Here is a 9,338-nt window from a genome sequence, read left to right on the forward strand (position 1 = left end):
CAGAAGTCCTCTGGACTGCCTCTGGATAAAGAAGGCAAGATTTTTAGCCTTTTATAATCTGTTTTTTTACCAAAAATCATATTAGAAAGTTCCTATTTTATAATATACTTCTATGAAGAGTAAACCATGGCAAACGCACTAGAAGACTTATGCTATTCAAAACCTGTAAATATCTTTCTTATTTAAACAACACAGAAGGAAATTGAAAGTTTGGTGACCAAGCTAATTTAAAACACAGCATAGCACCAAAGGAAAGCAGGACCCAAATGTTTGGTTTCAAACCCTGTGAAACGAGTCAGTATGAATTTGGCTTCAGAAATTTGTAGAATATTTACAGGTCAAAATTATATAAAGTAGAAATAAACAGCTCAAGTATTGTTACATTCTTCATCTAACACAAGCTCAGTTTTCCAACTTTCCCAGGCTGGCAAATGGTTAGTTGACTTCAGGTAAAGTAAGTAAGAGTAACTGATGGGAAATGCTGGGTTTTGAATTACAAGTATGATGTTTGATGTTATGAATGGACCTTATGATCCCAAACAAATAAAGATCCCTCTGTTCACTAACTCAGTGAAATTCCTTTTCTCTTTACTTCAGCTTCTGCATTACAGGCATCCAAGTGTCTGAAAATTCTTGATTTTTTTTACAAGGTAAAGGGTGTAGTACAGCAGGTAGGTATGACTGACAGGACCCAGCTTTGGACCTATTGAGTAAGATCTCTTTCAAAGGTTAACCGCTAAAATATACTAGAGATACAGCATGGAAACTCAGTAAACTGAATTTCTGCATGAGGACAAAAGAAGTCGAAGATGTTCCTTCCTAAATCAGACAGAAGTTATTAGTGAGTTGGCATTGCAAGCAGTAGTGATCTGTCCTCTACTAATTTTATTCATATAAATGAATTGGATAATGCTTCTGAAAGCAAGATTTTCATGTGATTCTAAATTAGGAAGAATAATAATTAATGAGGAACAATGCAGACAGTAACAGGACTAATAGATGACAAATGTAGTTCAATGCAGCTTAATGCAGAATAATGAATCTGGTAAGTAAAGTGGGAAAAAAAAGGGGGGAGAGAAAACCTTACCACCTGCAACCTCAAACACACACAAACACACACACAGAAGAACAAAATAAATGAACCAAACAAAGAATGGAAAACAAAGTTAAAGATATGTCCTTTCCTAAAAGTAATCCTTTGGCAGGCTTAAGCATGGGGATTACCAAAGGATAAGAAAAAGGGCTCAAGTTTGGATAAACTCAGGAAAGATATGGGAAAAGAGATGATGATTACCACACTTAAAAAGGAAAAGCTGTTTTTGCAGTTCTGTTCCTGACTTCTCCATTCAATTTGGACCCTAAAGGGCTTGCTTTCTACTCACTGAGCACATGCATCGAGAGTTGCAAGGATGCACAGACAGCAACTGTTGCAAAAATTTGTACTTTATTTTGCAGTTGGTGAGTTGCTATTTCCAAGCAGATTCAATCCACCTTTTGCTGTTTTGTCTTCAGTTAGCCTGGTAGCCATGGTTTCCAAAGGTTCCCTGTAAACACTACACTACTGAAAGTTATTTTTATGAGTACATGCAGTGTTTATATACCCCACTGGCACATCTGCTCTCCAAAAGGCAATTCACAAAGGAACAACAGTTTTGCTTTTTATTTGCATAAATTCATTCATATGCCACTAAAAAAAAAATCATTTATATGAATAGCTTTTTATAATTAATCTTTTCAAGTTACTACTATTATGTTCACGAGACCAGTATTCCCCAGCACTGGAAAATTGCTGTTAATAATCTTGACAGTTTTAAGCTGTAAGTGGCTGAGAGTATTTCATCTGAAAGCTGCCTGGTGTGTTGACATGACACTCAGATTCCCTGTTTTCCCCTGAATCATAAAGCAGTTTGGAAAGCACCACTGCATTGTAAAACATGATCTTTATCACAAGCAACCGTGATGTAGCTTCTCTGTGTTATGATATTGGGATGGCATGGACATTCAAAGCTCTAATGCAGCGCATCCCTTTGATACGTGCTTAACATTAAGCAACTGAGTATTTCTTTTGATGTGGATATTATCATGCAGTTTCTTAAAGAATTAGTCTCCCTCAACTGATTTTTATTCTTTTGATGTGTCCTTTTCAAGAGTTACCCATTTTGTTTGGGAAATGCTCTGTTTCCTTAAACTTTCTTTTTATTGTTGTTCTTTCCCGATAGGAGATGACAGATATTATTGTAAGTTTTATTCCTCATTCCTAAAATTACTGAGGTTTCTCCTAGGGCTCTTGTTTCATTTACAAATAATATTAATTGCATTGCATTTTTTTTTTTCCAAAATAAAGTTTACTCACTGCTTTGAAAGACTAAACTTCAACTTTTCTAAAACCACAACGTACTTATTATGAAAATACTTGCATGCACTTATTCTTAAGAAGACACTTTTGTTTATTCTAAAAATGATTTTTCACTTTCTGTTCTTTCTTTCACTTAGCTATATTTTTTTGGAATTTAAGATCAACTGACTCAAAGTGCCATTTTTCATGTACCTTGCAGAGTTGTTCTGCTGAGCTCTTTGACTGACAATATGCTTCCTTCAAACATCGGACCCTGAACTTCAAGGCCAATGAAAGCTATTTTGGTCAGATGGGAATGGAAATTGCCTTGACTTTGTTCCAAGCAGGCAATTAAGAAATGATAAATTAGAATCCATGTAAAGCTGGAAACCATAACTCTCAGATTTGTTATGCACTTGGAAGGTAAAACACCTGATAATAATAATAAATACAATTACTTATTGTAAAACAATGCAAACGAGCATAAGCTTATAAGAATGATGTGATTTCAAAGCTAAAATTTGTTTGGAAATTTCCATTTAATCTTGTGAAATTGATAATTGTCTTACCTTTTCTATGCAATATTTAAGTCGTCTGTCCCATGTAATCTAAAAGTAATTTTTTAGTGCTTTACCCATTTCTATAATTTCCATGTATAGTGTTTGAACTTTCAGCAAGCAGTCGCACTAGAGAAGTTGCAGGGAGGTAATGTGTTTTTCTGCTATACTAGGTGGCTGACACAAGTCATCTAGCTTATCACAAGCCCGATTACTTAATAGCTTTTCTTAGCTGTGTTGGCTACATCTTGAAGCTCAAATCTAAATCCCAACTCCTACTACATCTTATAAAATATGTTGAATAAACAGCAGCATTTTCCTGCATTTTCTAGGAGCATTTTCCAGCAGAATTTTCCAGGCATTGCAAAAAGAAATGTTTTTATGTTCATGCAGAGTTCTGATGTGGGAAATCCATTTCCAGTTCTCGCTTGTTTTATTTTACAGACTTGTTTATATATACAGAATATTTTATTTTACTCTTCTCACGTGGAATAAACTGTGAATCTTTTTAAGTTCCAATTGGTAAGTTCATTGTTAATGCCACTATAGCCATGGAAGATCTTCATCTTTGTCAAGCAGTAGGAACAAATTGATTGCTCATGAAAATTGTATTTCCCGATAAGCTCTTCTTCCGGAATATTTTTGACTAACACCATCATGCAGAGCAAGATGGCACAGCTCAGGAAAGCACTGCAGCTGCAGGCAGGGAGCTCAGCTTGGCGGTTGCTACCTATCATGCATTCTAAATGTCACTTTAGAGAATCTACCAGTTTCATTAATGTCTACTGCTAAGTGAATATTCATATACCTTGTAGGAATAAAGGTTTTCACAGCCATTGCAATTTGTAACCAATGGATATCTTATTTTGATTAAAACAAATAAACAAAAAAGATATTTCAGGAGAAATATCCTGAAATATTACTCAATGATTCTCATGCAGATAATATGACCTAAGTGAATACTATTGAATGTTGTGTAGTACAGGGAATGTTGGGAAGGTAATTTAATTATTCTTATTACCTACTTAAGTAACATTCTTCAATTGCCAAATAATAGAATTTACTTTTCTACAAAATTATTTGAAACTGAACATTAACTTTGATATTTTTCTGGTCAGAGTTTGAAAAAGAAGCAAGTGGAAGGTCTGGGATTTCCTTGTAACCAAGTTTTTTTTCTTTTGTTTATTTTTTTTTAAATTTTCTTTTCTACATTGCACTCTGGAGTAACACTTTTGTACACAACAACTAACAAGTGTAGTAAAAAATAATGATTTTGAATATATTTGAAAATTAATATATTTGTCTTTTCATGTGATTATCAGTGATATTTGTTTCAGATTTAATTCCCACTTTCTTTTTTCAATGTTTTCAATTTATTTTTGTTTGCAGGCTTGTGAATCTATTAAAATCCAGTGTTTTTAAGATTTCTCTTCCAATTACTTGAGATCTTAAATGTATAAAAAACACACAGTCAGGGACTACTGTATTTTTGTGAAGTATGATTTTTTTCTTTCCACCTGAAGTTGATCTTCAATAACTGTTTCTGAAAGAAAAATGGGCAGTGCTTTAATTGGAGCACTAAAGGAAGTTCAACTGCACAGAAACACTAAGAAGGTATCTGTTAATCACGATTAGAAAGAATAAAATATTTAGTTTAAGGTCATTCAATGAAAGGGTAAAACAATGACTTGTTTTAACTTCTTAGTTGCAGATCAGGGTGAATGTGCTGTTTTAGAGGAAAAGACCTTTAGATAATTCTAAGCAACATTTTGTCCCTTTGTTTTAAATGCTTGCTGGAGAATAGCTCGGAAGTTGTTTATTTGAGCTATAGCTGGAATGCAATTTTTTCTCACTAGGAGAGACAGATGCCTCCTCATTGGGGGAACCCTTCCTTTCAGCAGCAGGGTGTCTGAGACCAAATACACGTCTGCAGAACTACCACCTTCCTCTGTGATAACCAGTTTAAGTGGCTTTGCTCCTAGTTTAAGCAGCTTGAGTCACATGGAACTAATACATTTTGTCTTAAATTGGAGACGTGTGAACATTAGTGTGGCTGAAGTCCAAGACTGAATTAACTGCTGGCCACCTTGAAATTCTTCTGCAATTGAATGTGCTTAGGAGCGGAAACCCTATGAGCTGGCAACAGCCTCTATAGCACTGCCTACCTGTGTGATAAAATTTAAGAGCTGTTCTTATGTCTAGAATTGGCAGGGAAAGATTGCCCAACTGTTAACAGATATGGCTTTTTGGAAAGAAACTTTCAAAATAGAATTCATGTGCTTGAAATTAAATATGCATATACATTTTGGAGGTCTGAGGTCTTAAACTAAAAGTTTTAGCAAAGAATTGTTATTCATTTGACTCTTTTCCCAAGATTGCACAGGGTTTTGATTACAAATGCTGTGATGCATTCTCTACATCAGCTTTAATTATATGTAAAATTGTGGAAGGATGTAGAAGGGAAAAGTGTCTTCACTTCAAGCCTGGTAATATTCTTGTCATCTTGTACATGTTGCTTTTTAGATTTTGTCTCCCTCACTATGAGATTTCTAATTTAGAAAGAGAAATTTCACCCCAATGTCAGGCTATTACAGATAGTCCAGATAGGCAGGCTGTCCTGCAGTAATTTAAATTAAAATAATTAATGAATGTGATTTATTAATTTTCATACTTGTGAAAAAATGTTTATCTGCATTTTCATCCATTAAAGACACATTTGAAGGACAATGAATAAAAACATGTGTCCTCGAAATGTAGAATTTTGAAAGATGCATGAATATTGATTTTATCATCTTTGCTGTGAGGTATTTATACTTTTATTATGGCTTATTGATGTATCTCCTAAGTAATAGAGTAAAAAAGAGAAGAAAAATGTCTCTTGCCCTGTTTTGGATTTTTACTGTTCTTAAATGAAAAAAAAAAAAATCCCTTATGTTAACATCTTGTAAGAAATTTTTTAGGGAGAGGGAAGATCCACAGTTCAAATTCTACAACCCCAGAAATTTGGTGAAGGTATTGGACACAGACTAAAATTTATCTATAGTCCTACTTTTACTCTGGTAACCAGGAGTAAGAATTCCTAGGAGAGCCAAGCCAGAATACCTTTTCAGAATTTCAGAATGTATGGTAAGCATATATTTGGGAGAGCAGTGAAATTTCCAATGCTTGTTTCTTGTCAAAATAATATATAGGAATCCAAATTCTAAGCTAATCTATTGTGGCAACCCTGTGACCCTTCCCCAGGGCATGGCCCATAAGGCCAAAGCCATTTCAGTAAGTCTGTAATTGGACAATTACCTTTTTTCAGCCCATATATGCTGACTCAGGGAGTTGTCTCCCATTAATCTTATGTTTACCAAATGGCATGTGCATATTTGTTTTGTAATGGTCACGATACATGCAGGAAAATGGTCTGTCTACCATTTCTTATGGTTAAAAATGTGTTTCAGCTGACATTTGTTTCAGTCTCTCAGTGACCCAGTGGATTATTGCACTTAAATCCTTTTACTTCTGGAGACCTGGATACAAATTATTTGTATGAGTTGACAAGGGAAATGTGTTGGCCTCAAAATATTTCATACCAGATGTTTGTACACAACAACAATCATCTCCATAATACAGCATGATTAATAATCTCTGTTCAGCAAAGCAGTTTTAAATACAAATCAACAAGATTCAGTTCAGATTCAAGCTGAAGCACTGCAGTTTTTCACAGGGAGGACAAGGGGAGAAAAAAAATCATAGAAAGACATTTTCTAATACAAATATATTTTACTTCAATTAAATTTTATTAGAGGGCCTCAATTTTGCAGGTCTTCTTCTGGAAAAAATTCCATAGAGAAAAGGCAGGTTTTTACCTGGAGACAATTTTGCTTGACTGTCCCTGTATTTTTTTGTGACTTTTGACTAAAGTGAGGAAAGCACAATCACCATATTTGTACCTCCATTGAAATCTCAGAAATTCTCTATTAGTAAGTGTGTGGGGTACAATTATCAGAGAGACACAGCAAATATTCATTTCTTGAGAATAACAAAAAAAAAAACAAAAAAAAAAAAAAAAAAAAAAAAAAAAAAACAAAAAAAAAAAAAAAAAAAAAACCAAAAAACAACACCACTACAAAAAGACACTTCTGATGTGGATACATAAGCTCTAAACATCAAAAATCATGTTCTATTTATTTTAAATAGCAACTTGATTTTCCGAGTCAAACAAGTAAAAAGGGCTTCAACTAAACCACTCATTCTGTGGTCACAGTTGATACTATTTAGGGTTTAACTACATGATTTGTTCCTTCAATCAGATATTTGGAAGTCTAAATACTCCAATTATTTATATCTTAAAATAGACTAAAGTGGTTATTGTTCAAATATGACATCAGGCAAACAGTGACTGGCAGTTGCATAGCGTTCAATCCATTAAGTGGAAATGGTGTCTGAAGAACATGGAAACAAGGCTGACCGAAACAATTTTTGTAAATAGTAGTTTAAAAAAATTATTTTCATTTTTTGAATACTTTGGAGACTACTGCTTTATGTATGTGAAAATGTAGTGAGAGCTATGTTGTGCTAGGCTCTATGCAAGCAAGAAAGTATAAATACTGAGAAAGTTTAGAAAATGTCAACAACTAAAAATGCAGAGAATATTTGTGGAACTTCATGGATCTATTATGCAACTTTCCCCCTTTTAGACCTTATGAACCTGTACACTCCCCTGGAATTTGCAGTCCCGTTCTCATTTTACTAAATTTTATTGTCAGGTATGCAAAAGTCGGGGTTTGGGTTTTATTTCTGGTTTTGGCGGGGTTTTTTTGTTTTGTTTTGTTGTTTTGGGGGTGGTTTTTTGTTTGTTTGTTTTTGTTTGTTTTGTTTTGTTTTTGTTTGTTTGTTTTTGGGGTTTTTTGTTTGTTTTTGTTGTTGTTGTTGGGGTTTTTTATATTTTAACATTTGATAGTATTTTAAAAACATCAGCAAAAAGGAAACATTTTAACATATGCGAAAAAAATCTTAATTCTCAGTATCAATATGTTATCAATATCTGGTTTGAATTTTATTTTTCATAATTACTTACTTTTCCGTGCCCACGGCAAAATTTTTTAGTGAAAGGCTTTTGGTCTGCTAATTTGCTGTCAGGAAACATGTTTTCTGAGTTTGGTTTTAAATATATACAAGATTACAAAAAATGCATATATTTCACTGTGAAAACCTTGTAAATAGTCTGTGGATACATATTACATAAGGATATTTATGGACAAGGTCAAATAAAAAAACAGCTCTATGTGTGAAATTTCATTTTTAGATGTACTGGAAGAACTGGCAGAAAAATTAAGAAACTCCCTTTTATTTGATTGATTTCTTATACCAAATTAATATTGTTAAGAAGTATTTAATTATGAAAACTTATGTTATGTTTTTGTCTTTTATATTCTAGGCCCTTCTCATCATAGGGTAAATACGGGAAGAATTGGACAGCTAGACTAACTGAAGATGACAATAAGGGAAAGAACAAAGAAAAGTCTGTTGTAATTTAATTTTAAAAGGTACCATCATTTATTTTCAGTTGGCATTCAATTTTCAATACACTCATTTTAAAATGCATTACTGTTTAGTTTTGAATGTTATGGTAATTTGGGAATTGACTTAGCTTTTCTCAGAGTTAGAGATTTGAGGCATATTAATGAACATAAGTTTCAGATGACAAATGGTGCTTGAAGTTTCCATGTCTTTTAATTCATTTTTTATTAGAACATGGATGTTTTTCTGAAATATAGATGGCATTTGCCAGGCAAAATGGTCATCTGATTTCAACATACAATGTGATGCTTCAGTGAAGTTTGAACTTTAGAGTGATTTAAAATTCATTGGTAATAGCGCTATAAAGGCCGTGTTCCCTGGCTCGAAATGCAATAAACTGCAGGATAGTATCCCCTTTGCAGCCACACTGAACCTTCAGTCTGTTTCATTTAGGGCATTCTTTTTTTTAATTCACTAACCTGTGAATTCCAGCTGTGCTTCATCATGCTTGCATTGTCAGAAGCTAGTGCTGGTGCATAAGGATTTTATTGAGGGAGGGAAAGTGAGTGGCATAAGCTGAATCGTATTTGTATAGAACACACTAGAAATATATTTACCCATTAAAAAGCTTACACATGCAGAGTAGAAGCAGTTCTTCTAAAGATAAATTCATTTTGTTATATATTTACAAACCCAAGCTTATGTTCATAATAGCTGATCTGGATCAGTTAACATGAAATGACTGAAAACAAAGCATTAAAAAATTAATTTTTCACAGTCAATTTTTCTTCCTACTAAGCTCATAAATTATTAAAATTAAAAATATTTTCAAGAATCCCAATGCCTTTAGAATGCATAAATAAATGAGATAATGACACAATAGAGGGCTTTAACTGACACCCCCTTTTTTTTTTCAAGAAGTACAAGCCCAAGTT

Source organism: Hirundo rustica, chromosome 1 (assembly GCF_015227805.2).
Source record: "Hirundo rustica isolate bHirRus1 chromosome 1, bHirRus1.pri.v3, whole genome shotgun sequence".
Classification (NCBI taxonomy): domain Eukaryota; kingdom Metazoa; phylum Chordata; class Aves; order Passeriformes; family Hirundinidae; genus Hirundo; species Hirundo rustica.